We start from the raw sequence: 16,449 nt of genomic DNA, 5'->3' as shown, positions 1-16,449 counted from the left end.
GCCAGCCCAGACGCGTACATGGATTCCAGGAAGTTGTTAATCTCAGCGCGGTCCATGGCTTTCGCGAAGGCGTCGCGGCTTACTTTGTTCCCCGGCGGAGTTTCTAAAAAAAAAGATGAAGCAACAGACCAATCAGCATGACAATCTCACCAAGGGTGTGATCTAGTGGAAGGTACTTACCAACGGCACGAGTCAGTTGCTGATCCACCAGCAACTCCCAGCCTGTAAGGAGACGGAAGTCCAGCAAGTTGCGATTCCGCCAGCAACCTCTGATGCGTGCCACGCGGCACTCTTCCTCACGAGTCAGGTTGTACCGCAACCCCGCTGCACAAAAAGGTCATTATCAGTACAAAGTACAAGGCTGTAAAAAAAAAAAAAAAAAAAAAAAAGGGCAACCCCGCCAGTCATGTTCAGCGGAAGCGGAAAACGACCTCGAATGGGCTGAAACTCCGACTTAATTTTAAACGTCGGCTCCCCCTCGTTCGACCCCGCTTGGTACTCCCACCCAGTCGTGGCAATGCAGAAGGTACCCCGCCAGTAGGACATGGAATCCCTCAAATTCTCGATCAACTTAAGTGCTCCTTGGCGGCGACTCAGGTTTACCTGCCCTCTGCAGCCTTGGCGTTTCATGTACACCAGTTCGTAGAAGTGCAGCACCTCCGCCACAGTCGGTCCCTCGCAACCGAACAACCGCCACAGCGAGTTCAGCGCCAGCATCAATTGCCACATGTTGGGGCATATTTGCCCAAAAGCAACGCCAAGCTCGCACACCAAGATCTGAAGGTTCGGCACCAGAGGGAAGGTCACTCCCTCGCGGAATATAGCCTCGTGCACGGCGGCGTGTCCCACTGGCAGGATCGAGGCCTTCTCCTCCATCGTCGGCGGACGCAGCTGCACCACGCCGGGCAACAGGAACACCCGCTTCAGCCGGTTGACAGCAACAGCAGTCATCCTACCTCCAGCCTCGTCAACGGGGGTGCCGTCCTCGAACACCCACGCCGACTCCGTATCCTCCCCCGCTACACCTCCCCCCCCCCCCCCCCCAGCGGAACCGCTGGCGGCACTATTGCTTTCTAGGCACTCTTCATGCATAGTGTGGGCAGGGGCAGCCTCCCCCACCCTAGAACTCTCCGGACGCAATGCACGACCCATGACTACGTCCCACGGTATGGTCTGTAGCGGCTCGACCTCTAGCGGTTCTGGCAGTGAGGTTCCTGCACGGGCAGACGGACGCAACGAGTCAATAAAATTTCTATCCGCCGCGCTGAACGACACTTCAGATCCAGAATCCTCATTGCTCGAAATCTCCATGACGTCGGCCATCCCAAAACCCTAAAACCCAAATTAGTTAGCTCACACAAGATCTAACCTATCCCTATATCAGTCAGTGCCCAAGAACATCAACAACACTCAACCCAGAAAATACCAAAACAAGAACAAACGCACTCAAACCCAGATTCGACCATCTAGAAAATCCCTCAAAAACCCAATTCTGTCAAACACAGCAACCCACCCCTAAACACACTCACACCCTCACAACACGTCAACGAGGAACACATCACAGGAACACCCAAAACCCAAAAATTCGCCATGGCAGACATCCAATGAAACAGGGATATAAGTCAGAATACCAACCTCAACGATGGAGTCTCTGACAGCAGTGTGGGCACTTGTCTTCGAGCCGGAGGTTGTCGGTTCTTCCACATACGAAAACTCGGCAATATCGCCTCAACCTTCTCCGATCTCAGACGCAGAGAGCTTGAAGACGACGAAATACAATTCAAAGTTTAGAGCAGTGTCAAATATGCCAACTTCCCCCCCTTTTAAGTCAACATCAAGCAGTCCTACGCCGTCCATTGAAAAACGACATCATGTGTCAGCCGTACACGTGTCCAACAACTACAGTTACTCTCCGAATTAACCGAAGCGATGCCTCGGTTACAAAATCCATCATTACTCAACATTAATGGCGAGGAGACGGCTAGGAGGAGGAGGCACGCCTCCGCACGCTAACCCTTTAGGGGTTCGCCACATGTCAACCACCATCAGACGAAGCATCTGGTAGAAGCCACAACTTTTGGGAGGAAGGCGCTAATCGTCAGCGGAATCCACTGAGTGAAACCCCGCTGGCGGAACTTCTCACTTCTCACTTTCCAAGTGTCGAAGTCCGCTGAGCAAAACCCCGCTGGCGGAACTTCTCACTTGTCATCTTCCAAGTGTTGAAACCCACTGAGCGAAACCCCTCCAGCGGAGCTTCTCACTTGTCATCTTCCAAGTGTCGAAGCCTGCTGAGCGAAACCCCGCCAGCGGAGCTTCTCTCTTGTCATCTTCCTAGTGTCGAAGCCCGCTGAGCGAAACCCCGCCAGCGGAGCTTCTCACTTGTCATCTTCCAAGTGTCGAAGTCTGCTAAGCGATACCCCGCCAGTGGAACTTCTCACTTGACACCTGTCGAAGTCTCCTATGAGCGGATCCCCGCTAGAAAACTTCCACTTGTCAATTTGCAAGGGGCAGCCTCAGCTATACGTGGCACTGCCGGCAGAACCCCCTCCATCTTGCAAACCCTGTGCGTTGCTGAGCGCAACTCCGCTCACTAACTACCACCAAACACGTCTACGCGATGCTGTTTCTTGCTACATCCAGCAGAGGGTATCCGCCAGCGGCGAATCCCGAGGCTACGCCTCACTCTAACAACGACCGCCACGGGGCGTTACGGTCAGATAGTCCCTACGGGACACGGGGACTTGTCAACAGTCTACGACGACCCTGATCAGGTACGTTGACCCCCGTCACCCGGGTACTAAGATTGGGCTCGCTACCCAACACCCTCTGCTCCGCGCAGCTTCCCCTCAACAAACAATTTGCCGACCATCCGGAGGTCTGTCTTGGCTAGGGAGTGGGGGACTCCCTGAAAGGGTATAATGCGTTCGCTCAGTAAGTCCATGGTTGACAACGCACTGACGCTGATTATGCTGTTGCAAGTCTAGCGGAAGTAACGCTTCACACCGCCGATCAACTCCCCAACCAGGATTGCCCTCCTTGACTGGGGACTTGTACCTACATGTGCCAGAATGAGCATAATTAGCTATAATGAGCCACGCTCATGGTACCGCCAAAGGTACCGACTCCCACCAAGGGGGTAACCTGCGAAGGCAGGGCCAGGCGGGCTACCGCTCGAGCCCTGGATCGCCCCCAGATCACCACTGAAGCGCCACCACGCGCCGCGTCAAGATGGCATCAAAGGCTCCAGACGTTGGGAATCGAAGCACATCAGTCCCACATCGGAAACAAGAAGAAGATCAACCTCTTCCTCACCTATAAAAGGTTCTCTCCTCTCTTCTCATTAATTACGCAATTACTACTCATTTATTGTTATGCTGCCCATATACAGTGACTGACTTAGGCATCGGAGAAGTGAAGACCGCCCAACGCGGTCTCCCTCTGACGCCCTGTCTCTCGTGTTGCAGTAAACAGAAGTCATCTAATCCTCGGAGTAGTGGTCCGCCCACCGGACCCGCATTAAATAAAGAATCGGCTACCGCCGGTGTTACACCCCACATCTGGTGTACCCTTTTTACTGAGTTACACGAATTTCTGTATGTTTACTATTCGCGGTTATAATTTTCACGTTTAGGGGGTGGCTAAAAATTGACTTTTTATGGGTTAATAATTTGAGAAAATTTCCTTCATTAAAGTTGTAGAGGACGTTAAACCGAGCGCGTGCATATGTGGTACGTAAAAATCGGAGTTCGTATGCAAAAGTTATGAGTGAAATACGGAAGTTACTATTCATGATAAAAATTTTGATAAATATAGAAAGTTATCGGGTAGGTTTCCAGTATGTGGTACGTAAAAATCGGAGTTCGTATGCAAAAGTTATGAGTGAAATACGGAAGTTACTATTCATGGTAAAAATTTTGATAAATATAGAAAGTTACCGGGTAGGTTTCCAAAACCGGAAACCCACCCCTCTTTCTCTCTCCTCTCCCCCGACTCTTCCCCCTTCCCTTCGGGTTTCTCTTCTTCCCTTCGATTCTCCACTTTCCGGCCACCAACCGGCTTGCAGCCGGTCACCACAGGGGCGCCTCAACCCTCTCTTGACACTAGTGACCTAGGATTTTGGAGTTTTGGCCGTGAAAGTCCAAATCGAAGCAAGGATTGCTCCGGTTGCAGTTTTGGGATTTCACCTATTTCCGGCAATTCTGGCCACCTCCGGCCACCAGGTTAGCATCGAATGTTCGGTTTTTGATGGAGATCATTTCCCCTAAGGTAGTTTATTCCAATTTGCATTGTGGAGGTCGAATTAACGATTTTTCATTTCTAGGGTTCTTGAGGTTTCAGGGCTTTTCTTCACCGGCTTGATTCAACTACTTCAAGGTAAAATTGGATTATGTTGCAGTTGGGAAAGTTGTGTAGATGCTAATGCCGGAATTTGGTGGTCATCGGAGGAAGTGGTCGCCGGCGCGTGGACCCCACGCGCTGCCACTGTAGGTGGCGCGTAGAGCTGCGTTTTAATTGTAGTTTTAGTTCCATATATCCTATAATGATTGTAGAATTCCATGTATGAAGTTTGGTGGAAATCGGAGGAATTACGAATTGAATTTAAATGATTAATTATCGATTTTCGTGAGTTCGATCGCCGAATTTCTTTCGAATTCACTTTAGATATTACATCGATGAAAGATTAATGTTGGAGTATTAAGGATGGATGTTGTGGAGAGTTGAGGAGTTGGATTTTAGGAAGGGGGATGTTTTAAATTTCCATTTCTAAGTATCGTAAAGTTAAAATTTCGTCCTGTGAAATATATATATTTATGAATGTTATTCGTACAGGACGAGAGGAGTCTCCATACGAGGAAAATCACGAGCGACGTCAGGATTGACCGCATATTGTGAGTGGACTTTTATTTTCAAGGATTGATGCATGCAATCATTTATTTGCCTCCGAAAGATAAATTGCTTATTGTATTACATTTTCAAATTTCATGATTGATCTATGATATTATTTTTAATTTATGTGGATTCAGAATTTATACCATTTATTTTATATTTATATTCGGCGAATTGAGATTATTATGAGATTTACGAAATAAGATTTCGATGAAGTAAAACTTTATACTTATTTATATCCTATTTTTATTGAACTTGAGATGATCTTGGCGTGCGGGGTCACGTCTTTGTGCACTTGGATTCTTATTTCGTGAGAAATGTGGGGAAACTATATAGATTTATTGGCTTTCGACGATCTTCTTCCTCACCATACACGGGTCATGTGATTAAGTCTCCTCCTCACTTACTTTGTGTTTGTGAGTGGCAGTTGAGGTAGCTTTCTCCTCCTCACTTGGGTGGTAGTCGAGGTAATGTTCTCCTCCTCGCACAATCTGTGTGTGAGTGGTAGTTGAGGTTATTAGTTCTCCTCCTCGCACAATCTATGTGTGAGTGGCAGTCGAGGGTAGGTAGAGCCTGAGGGGCTCCATTCCCGTATGGTGAACTTTTTTCCCCGTATCCTTTTGTTGTTGTTCTTGACTAGCGGGGCTAGTAAGTTTTTCTTGCGCGGAGCTTCTCGTGGTTTTCTTAATTATTGCATGCATCGGGAGTTTTATTGATATAAATGTGGAAAAGTATAAACTCCTTTTTCCTTTCAATTATTTATTTTTTGTCCACTCACGCTAACGTTTTTATATACTTTTCCCTGGGCCCTTCAGTTTCAAATGCCCAGATTGCAGTACTGCTGCTCGGTGTACAAGTGTGAGCCATAGTGACCGCACCTGCTTCCGCCATCACATTCTGTAGGTTACCTGTTTAACCTACTGCACTCCTTGTCCATTTATATTCCTAGAATGCTCTGATTACTAAGGGATATATGACCCAGACTTGTATGAATTATATTTGAGGTCTATGACCTAACTTTGGTGATTGTAGTAACTTTTACCTTTTGGGAGATTATGTATGATGTTATCAGCTTTGAGATGGGATTGGTTGAATTTGGGAGCAGGGTGGCTCCAGGAGTTGTGGTTGGATTATTAGAAGTGAATTTTGGTTTTCCGCAGGATTTTGGGTTATCCATTTTTAAGGGAGGTTATGCCGAAATTTTTGGTAAATCTCCTTTAAAGGTGGGTCCCGCAGGGCCACTTCGGATTCCAGGGTGGAATTCGGGGTGGGTCTTACTTGAGCATTAACAATTAATTACGACTTGTGTTAAAGGAAAAACATATTATATGTGTCTTCGTCAAAGCGACTGACAGAGAGGGAATCAGGGAATCAGTGATTACTATCAATCAACACAATTACGGATCAATAAGCATTTAATGTCATAATTGTAATTGATATTTCCGTTGTAATTCCATCCCTATATAAAGAGATTATGAAATGAAATTAGTAAACCAATTCCAATCTCATTTTACTTTTACACGTTATCAGCACGCTCAGAGCCAATAACCAAAGAAAAAAAAAACCAAAACCTAGAAGAAAAAAAACTTTTTCTTCTTTTCTGCCACCACCAAAAAAAAAAAAATTTCTCCATGTCGGCTTTGCATCAGACCCAGCCTCAGAACCCAATCAACCTCCTCCCCTCCGCACAACCAGCCTGCGCAGCCTCCTCCCTGCCAGCCTCCAGCCTAGCACCTTCCATCTCGCTGCTGCACCGGCCTCGCCCCCCTAGCTCAGCCCCGCGCAGCCCACTCGCCCAACGCACACACCGGCCTCTGATCCAAACTCCGCTCCTCACCGTGCCGCAGCGCCTCTGATCCAGCCCCACCCTGCTGGCCCAACAACAACAGCCCTGCAAAAAAAAAATAATAATAAAAAAGGACAGACAGAAACGAAAGAAGAAGAAGAAGACGCGTAAAAACAAAGAAGAAGAAGAAAAAAAAAAAGTGGTGACCGAGCCCAAAGAAGAATAAAAAAATAAAAAAAGGCAAATTAAGCCTTGTGGCCCAGAAAAAAAAAACAACAAAAAAAGAAAGAGAAAAACAGAAAAAAAAAGAAGGCCCAAAGAAAAGGCCCTCGGCCCAGAAAAAAAAAAAAAAAAAAAAAAAAAAAAGCCTTGTGGCCCATTGCTGGAAAAAAAAAAAACAGCACAGTTTTTTCTCAAGCCAAAAACATCGCTACGCACGCCTGCATCAACACGCGCGTGCCCTAGGATTGTTTTATTTTCTCGAAACCAAGTATGTTCTCTTTTATTTATTTAATTTAATACTATGGTATCTTTAATTATTTATTTGAGCATGCTTTATATTTTATTGTTTATGTTTTTATCATGAACTTTTGAGCATATTTAGTTAGATAATATTGACATTTTTAAGCATGTCTTGTTATTTATGTTTTATATAATTATCTTTAAGCATGATTATATATTTTACTGTTTATATTTTTGTAAAATTTCAAGCATGTTCTGCGAATTTTATTTACGTTTATTTATTTACACATGATATATTATTGCTATTATTATGTGTAACATATATGTTGTTGTATATTTGTGAAATTTAAGCATGCCGTATACTTTACTTTTATATATGCTATGTTCTGTTTATTATTACATAAGATATGGTTATTTTTAGAATGCAACATATAAACTCCATTTTGCCATGATAAAGAAAATCCGTGCGCATTATACATACACACTTACTGTGATAAAGCATTTTCACATAGCATCGAAAAATGTGACCATTATGAATCTTGGTTTTGAAATCTAATTCACATTTTTGGGAAATAATTTACGTGGATGTCTTTATGACTGCGTAATTTATATTTTCCCTCTTGTTTATGTAGATGGCTGATCAAACTCGACCTGCATTTGACATTTTGGATTCATAAGGACTTGAGTACCACCGTTGGGTTTCCGATGTAGAAACTGCCTTTGTGGCAAAAGACTACACTGCCACCATCAAAACTCCCACTGACCCTAAAGACGATGGACTGTCTGACAATGTGAAAGCAAATGCCTTAATGTTTCTGAGGCGACATATTGATCCTAGCCTACGCTGGGAGTACCTTCAGTTGAAGACACCCAAAGAACTGTGGGATGCCCTTAAGGGATGTTTTGGGAACATTCACAATACTTTGCTCTCAGAATTGACCGTTTATTGGAATGAAATCCGCTTACTGGACTACAAAAGGGTCAATGACTTCAATAAGGACATACTGCGCCTAAAAGCACGTCTAAATTTCTGTGGAAAGGAACTCACAGAAGATGATATGATCCAGAATACTTTTTCCACTTCAGCACTTATACTAGCGAACTAGTATAGGCTAGAGTATGACAACATAAAAATCACAACCTTCAATAAGCTGATCAACCTATTGCAAGTGGCTGAGAGGCATAATGAGGTTCTCTTAAACAACAATGACAGGCCCACTGGGACAAAGAAAATTCCCGAGGCTAAGGTAGAAAGAACCCCAATGCATAGGGGTTTGGACGTGCTGATCCCTACCCACGTGGAAACAATGCACCATGTGGCAAGGGACGTGGGGGTCTTGGTATGGGTCGTGGAGGCCCTCCAAATGTATGTCGCAGGGATGGTGGTGCTGGCCCTAGTGGTCATGGAAACAAGGTGCAAAGGGCACCGATGAACCCTTCAGTCAAACAGGAAAGAGTTGATAAATTAGATTTATGAATAAAACCTTGATTTGATTACTGTTGGCTTGTTATTAAATTTCGGATCTTATTCTGAAGCAATGAATTCGTTCGACTTTTATTTACTGGGAAAAGCTATGGTACGTTAACATTTCTCATACATCAACTATTTTTACCACTTTAAGGACTCATGTTACCACTTTGAGGACTAATATTACTACTTTGAGGACTCATACGGTAAACTAAGAAAATTTACCACTTTAAGGACTCATGTTACCACTTTGAGGACTAATATTACTATTTTGAGGACGCATGTGGTAACTAAGAAAATTTACCAGTTTAAAGACTCATGTTACCACTTTGAGGACTAATATAACTATTTTGAGGGCTCATTTTACCACTTTTAAGGCAATTATATGCATGTCATACGTTAACACATTATAGAATTTTTCTTATTTACTACACATATTTACATGGTTCAAAATAGCACTATAAAGATGTAAAACAATACATCTAGCAAAAGAAAAAAATTATTTAAATGAAAAGATTATCATTCTACCTAAATAGAAATACTCTAAAGAATATGAGTTATGCTCTGTATGCACCAAGAGCTAATCGAACCTTGTTAAGTTTCAAAGATATTCGTGCCAACGGTTATCATGTAAAAACACACTGTGAGAATGGAACTGAATTCCTTTATATTACCTCTAATAAATATGGAAGGAAACACATTTTAGAGAAACTTATGAGTCAATCTAGTGAACTGTACCTCACTACGATTCGGATAATTGAATCCTATGCTGTCACAAACAATGAAATGTGGGACACTGACTCATACATGCTTTGGCATGACCGCCTAGGGCACCCCGGTCGTGACATGATGATCTGTATTTTAAAGAACTCACACGGATATCCATTCTTTCGAGTGAAAAATAAAGTGGGAGAAAAATCCGTCATACTGCAAGGTGTCGGTCCTAGTACTGCTTCAATGCAGCCACTGCCTTCTGACGTACCAGAAACACTACCTCCCTCCCATTATGCCTCATTGACTAATTCAAGGGCACATCACTCGTTTTGCAAAGCCTGCTCTTTAGCAAAAACAGAATCGAGACCTTCCTATGCTAAAGACACAAAATAAAACATTCCATTCTTACAAATGATACAAGAAGATATCTATGGACCTATCCATCCAGAATGCCGAGCATTCAAGTACTTTATGGTTCTGGTGGATACTTCGACACACTGGTCACATGTCATTTTATTGTCCACAAGAAATGCTGCATTTGCAAAACTCCTAGCACAGATTATACTTTTAAGGGCTCACCACCCTGATCACCCTATCAAGTCTATAAAGCTTGACAACGCTGGAGAGTTTACATCAAAAGCATTTGATGATTATTACATGTCTATCGGGATCGATGTAGAGCATCTTATACCCCATGTGCACACACAAAATGGTCTCGCAGAAGCCACCATCAAAAGGCTACAGATGGTGGCTAGGGCATTGGTTATGTGCACCAACCTGCCTATTTCTGCATGGGGTTATGCAATGTTGCACGCAGCTTTACTTATTCGTTTCAAGATCCATTGCTAGCCAACCATTTTCTGCGTACCAGTTGGTAACTGGATATGAACTTGACATTTCACAGTTACGCATATTTCGTTGCGCAGTATATGTGCCTATTGAGCCTCCACAGCGCACCAAAATGGATACGAATTCCCAACAATTATCCGCTACTTGGAACCCTTGACAGACTATCTCTTTACCGCTAGATTTGCGGATTGTCACTTTGATGAGACATTCTTCCCGTCGTTAGGGGGAGATAGGAAAAAGGATTTTTCAAGGGAACGACAGGAATTGTCATGGTTTGTCCCCACTCTGTCTTATTTTGATCCCCGCACTTCACAAAGTAAAAGTGAAGTGAAAAGAATCATCCATCTTCAGAATGTAGCAGATTCGATATCTGATGCATTTACTGAGATCACAAAAGTGACAAGATCACATATATCATCTACAAATGTGCCTGCAAGGTTAGAAGTCCCCAATAAGGGGCACGGTGCCGTAGATAGAGGCATTGCAAGCACACTTAGTGGAGGTGTGGTTGAAGCCGTGGCTCCCCAAACGAAGAGAGGGAGGCCACTTGGTTCAATTGACACTCACCCAAGGAAGAAGAGGGCGAGTAAGGCACAAACTGATCCATTAATCATCAATGTAGAGAATCTCTCTCATGAGATTGTCTCTTATTATAGTTATGTCCATGAATAAATACTGGAGGATGCTCCAATGTTTGAAATGATTCTAGAGAACAAAGAAATCTCAAAGGATTATGAGAGTGCGTATGAGTTGATAGAAAGATCTTCCATACACATTGATGATGTATTTGCATACACTATTGCTCAAGAAATCATAGAGCATGATGATATCGAACCACGCTCTGTTGCAGAATGTCAACAAAGAGCAGATTAGCCTCAATGGAAAGAAGCAATCCAGGCAGAATTAGATTCTCTGAAAAAGAGATAGGTATTTGGTCTAGTAGTGCTAACCCTACCAAGTGTAAAGTCTGTAGGACATAAATGGGTCTTTCTCAGAAAGCGTAATGAGAAGAATGAAGTCCTGAGGTACAAGGCTCGCCTTGTGGCGCAAGGTTTCTCACAATGCCCTGGAATTGACTACCCTGTAATGGACGTTATAACGTTCCGCTACTTAGTTAACTTGGTAGTTTCCGAAGGATGCAGCTCATGGATGTGGTTACTGCATATCTCTATGGGGATCTTGATTCAGAGATATATATGAAAGTGCCTAATAGCCATACATTACCCAAATCAAGTAACTCTAAACCACAGAGTGCGTTTGCAATTAAGTTGAAACCCTCACTTTACGGATTAAAACAATCCGGGCAGATGTGGTACACCCGTCTAAGTGACTACTTGATTGGGAAGGGATATAAGAACGATGAATTGTGCCCCTGTGTATTCATAAAGAAAACAAGTTCCGGATTTGCAATTGTAGCTGTATATTTCAATGATATGAACATAATAGGTACTCTTGATGAAATAAGAGAAACCACGAGCTACTTGAAATCCGAATTTGAAATGGAGGATTTTAGGAAAACTCGATTCTGTTTAGGCCTTGAACTAGAACACTGAGTTTGTGGAATACTAATCCACCAATCTGCGTATGTCCAAAAGTCAGGTGATTTAACATAGACAAAGCGCATTTTGCTAGCACTCCCATGATCGGTCGAAGTTTGGATGCAAGGAAAGATCCATTTCGTCCAAAGGAAGATGACGAAGAGGCGTTGGGAGCTGAAATTCCCTATCTAAGTGCAATATGCGCATTATTGTACTTAGCCCAATGTACTCGACCAGACATTGCATTCTCAGTGAACTTGTTAGCTAGATTTAGCTCAGCGCCAACGCAGCGTCACTGGAATGGTATCAAGAACATTTTCCGATACCTAAAAGGAACCATTGACTTGGGACTGTTCTTTTCCTACAGAGAGACAAGAGGGACCGCAGATGGAACTGCAATCCCTAAAGGAAATGTTGATGGCGAAAGCGCCACTCACTACACCGAAAAGCCAAATGACGTTTTGGTCGGTTTTGCTGATGCTGGGTACCTCTTTGACCTACATAAAGGTCGTTCCCAAACTGGTTATGTATTTACCATTGGGAACACGGCAATATCTTGGAGATCAACCAAGCAAACCCTTGTGGCTACCTCCTCGAACCACTCAGAGATCATTTCTCTATATGAGGTGGTTCGTGAGTGTATATGGTTAAGAGCTATCACGACACATATTCGAGGGACTAGTGGTTTGAGTTCTACCACTGAAGAGCGTACTTGCATTTATGAAGATAATGCAGCTTGCATCGAACAGATGAAGCTAGGATATATCAAGTGTGATAATACAAAACACATATCGCCAAAGTTTTCCTACAATTAGTAACAACAGGCCCTCCTCAAGATTCAAGTGAATCAAGTAAGGTCTGAGGAGAATGTTGCAGATTTGTTCACCAAATCATTGCCTAAGGCCATATTTGAGAAACATGTGAAAATCATAAGAATGCAAAGACTTTCCAAGCTCCCTTGATTAATGTAAGAATCAGGGGGGGGGGGTGTAGACGTCAGGGGAGTCTAACACACACATGTCATCCTCAAATGTGAAAGGTGCGTTGTGCTCTTTTCCTTCGACCAAGGTGTATTTTTTGTCCCACAAGGTTTTTATTGTTACTTGGTAAGGTTTTTAGCGAGGCAATAACTCATACACCATTTCGTCTTTGACTTGGCACAAGGGGGAATGTTAAAGGAAAAACATATTATGTGTCTTCGTCAAAGCGACTGACGGAGAGGGAATCAAGGAATCAATGATTACCATCATTCAGCACAATTACGGATCAATAAGCATTTAATGTCATCACTGTAATTGATATTTCCGTAGTAATTTCATCCCTATATAAAGGGATTATGAAATGAAATGAGTAGACCAATTCCAATCTCATTTCACTTTTACAACTTGTTTTATTTCTGGTGTTTTCCACTAATTACAAATTTTGTGTCTCTAATTTCTTTCTGTATCTGGTGTTTTCCACCTGCATAGATGAGTAGCCAAGTCTTGCAGAAAAACCCTAATCAAAAGTCATGTTGGAGCACAAGTATGGCTTCTGAAGCATAATCAACATGTCTGTGTTGCTTCGGGATCCTTTTGCCTTTTCAAATGAAAGTGTATTTCTTGTGAAGACAAGCCACACATATATACTGAATTAATATTGGAGCATCTGATAGATATATGTGAAATAAATTAATTCGTCGTGATACCAATTTCATCATATTTAGATGTGATAGCTAACTATAAATAATATTGGTTTAAATACTCGTTACTCCTCATACTTTTGCATGAAAAACAGTTGAGTCCAAATTTTTTAAATTAAACAGTTTAGTCCTTATTTTTTCTAATTCTCACACAACAAGTCCTAAAATGACTATTATACCCCTCTCTCTCTCTCTCTCTCTCTCTCTCTCTCTCTCTCTCTCTCTCTCTCTCTCTCTCTCTCTCTCTCTCTCTCTCTATACACACACACACACACACACACATATATATATATATGTATAGATATAGATATATATATACACACACACACTATATATATATGTATGTATGTATGTATGTATGTATGTATGTATGTATGTATGTATGTATATATATATATATATGTGTATATATATATAGAGAGAGAGAGAGGCAGAAAAAATAAAAAGAGAGAAAAATAAAAAAATAAAAAGTGAGGGGTATAATAGTCATTTTAGGACCTGTTGTTTGAGAATTAGAAAGAAAAATGACTAAACTGTTTTTCATGCAAAAGTATAAGGAGTAACGAGTATTTAGTCCAATAATATTTTAGTTATTATTTTCTGTTTTTGAGAAGTTCAAGTTAGTTTGTTACTTAAAATCATTATATTGTATCAAGTAGGCCATTTATAATAAGATATTGGAGGAAATTGAATAAATTATTTTTCTTAGTACCACCCTTTATCTTGTTTAAGATCGTTGTCATCGTTCAAGACAAGGGCTTTAGAAATAATTTACACTGATTTTTCCATCAGTGGGAAAAATCAAAGACCACCCCATCAAGACTTGCAATCTCCCTCAAGAAAGAAGAGGGCGGCTAGGGTTTCCTTGGGTAAACTTGGAGGCTCTCGTCCGGAGGCTTTCGTGCTGTGCCAGACTTTTGTCTAGTCGGTGAGTGGTGAATGTAGCCAGACGGGGACGTTTTCTTGATGGCTGTTTCTCAGCCTGTTGCTACAGCAGCGTGGCTTGAACCTTGACAAGCTCGCAAGCCTTGTGGTGGTTCTGCGTCTTCTGATAGTTTAGAGGCTCTGGCGGGAGCAGACTGGTGGTACCAGCATTCTGTCCCCTTGATCGGCGGCTGTTGACAGGATAGTGTGAGGTGGGGTTTCGACGGGCTCCTTTGGATTGAAGTTTTCTGATATGATATGGGTGCTTTGGAACCATGCGGGGAGAACGCTTTGGGGGAGGTGGTGCTTCATGTCGACGTGTTGGCGATAATGGAGGAGTGGATGGTCGCCGACGGCTACTTGTGGTGGTGGCTAGAGTCTCGTAACCGTGGTGGAGGCGTGGTGGCTACTGCAGCTTGGAGTTTGGCTAGGGTTTGGTGCTTTTGGGTCTGGGATTTGTTTTGGGCCCAATTTCATTATTTGTTGTTATTTGTTTTTGTCTAATAATGCTCCATCTTTTACGAGTGGGTGCAGTGGTCCTTGGCCCTGTATACCTTGTTTTCTTTAGGACATTACAATGTGCCCAAGGGTCAGTACTGATGTACACCATGAGGATCTTAACCGGATGTACTGACTTTTTGGTGTTGTAACTTCTTATTGTTCAAGGCGTAGTAGTCATTTTTTTAATGTGCAGTCAGAACACTACTTGAGCAATGAGTGTAATATGAGGGGTATTTATACCCTTTATGCTTGACCGAGTGAGGTCGTATGATTTTATATTAATTGATCAGTCTTCCATTCCCCTAAAAAAAAAAAAGACAAGTGCTTTAGAAATTCAAACATACGTAAAAAAAAAAGAATCTGATAATTGACACATCGATGAACAAATCAAGTACCTTGAAAATAGATATATGAAACAAGATAATTAGTGTAATAGATAGCAAGCCTTTACTAATACTTCAATCGGAGTTGAGTCGTTTTTGCACAAGTATTCCTCCAACTCAAAATCAAACGACACATGGATATTTTTATTTTGTTTTATTTTATTTTTATTTTTTTTCTACATAGCAATACATATATATGACTCATTTAGAGAGAGAGAGAGAGAGAGAGACCAGGGTTTTTTGGTCTTGGGAATTGTTTCTCGTCCGGCGGCTCACCACGCCAAGACAAGCCTCTGGCCTCATCAGAGCGTGGTGAGTGCGGCCGGATGGGGAAGGCTTGAGTTAAGGGGTCAGTGGCTATAGTCGAAGGGTTCTGGCTCGGATACAGGTGTGGTTCAGGTGAGGGTCAGATGCGGATGGGATCTTGTCATGGTGATCTTTGGGGGAGGTTAGGTTGCCCTGTCAAGCGATCTGACCTTCTCTTTGATGGGCTTCGCGGCTAGAGGCGCGACGCTAGCTGAGTGGAGGCGGCGACTGCGGCATCCATGCTTTCTCAAGCTTCAGAACTGTGCACGCGGGTGGATGGTAGCTGTTTTGCGGCGGCGCAGATCGGTGGACAAGATGCTCTTCCGATTCTTTGTCGCCGGTGGGCTTCTCTGTTGGAGGAGTTGTGCCGGCAGAATGGTGGCCAGGCTGGCTCGCTGGTTTTGGTGCTTCGTCAGCAGCGGCGGCTGGTGGTTCTTCTCCATGGTGGCTGGACTTTGTAGCGGGGAGCTTTGTCAAGGAGCTGTGACTGGGCTTTGGGGCTGGGCCTTTCTGGACCAGACTTAGTTGGGCTAGGGCTCTGTTTTATTTGCTGCTATTCTTTTGTTTTTTCAATAATTCCCTTTGTGGGAGATAGTGGGCTTCGGCCCGGTCTAGGCTTTTGTTTGTGTTTGTTTTCTCTAGTTGTTAGTTAGGTGACAAACCTCGATCACCTTTAACTCGATCGGGCTTGTCTTGTCTTTGCTAGTGGAAGCTCCTCTATGAGCCTTTGTAAAAGTATTTGGTTTCAACGTACCACAATGGCGTGCTCGGCGTTTGGAGTCAGGTGGAATACATTACCTACGGGGCAAGGTGTTTTTGTTAGGATAGACTACTCTAAGCTTTCAGTTGTCAAAATAGAGTAGTCTTCTGTACTATTCTTTGCCCATGAACTAGGGCCATATTAATAATGTATGAGCTCTTTATCTCATAAAAAAAAAAAAAATACATAT

Source organism: Rosa chinensis, chromosome 2 (assembly GCF_002994745.2).
Source record: "Rosa chinensis cultivar Old Blush chromosome 2, RchiOBHm-V2, whole genome shotgun sequence".
In the NCBI taxonomy this organism is placed as follows: Eukaryota; Viridiplantae; Streptophyta; class Magnoliopsida; order Rosales; family Rosaceae; genus Rosa; species Rosa chinensis.
Note: the sequence above shows the minus strand (reverse complement) of the source record.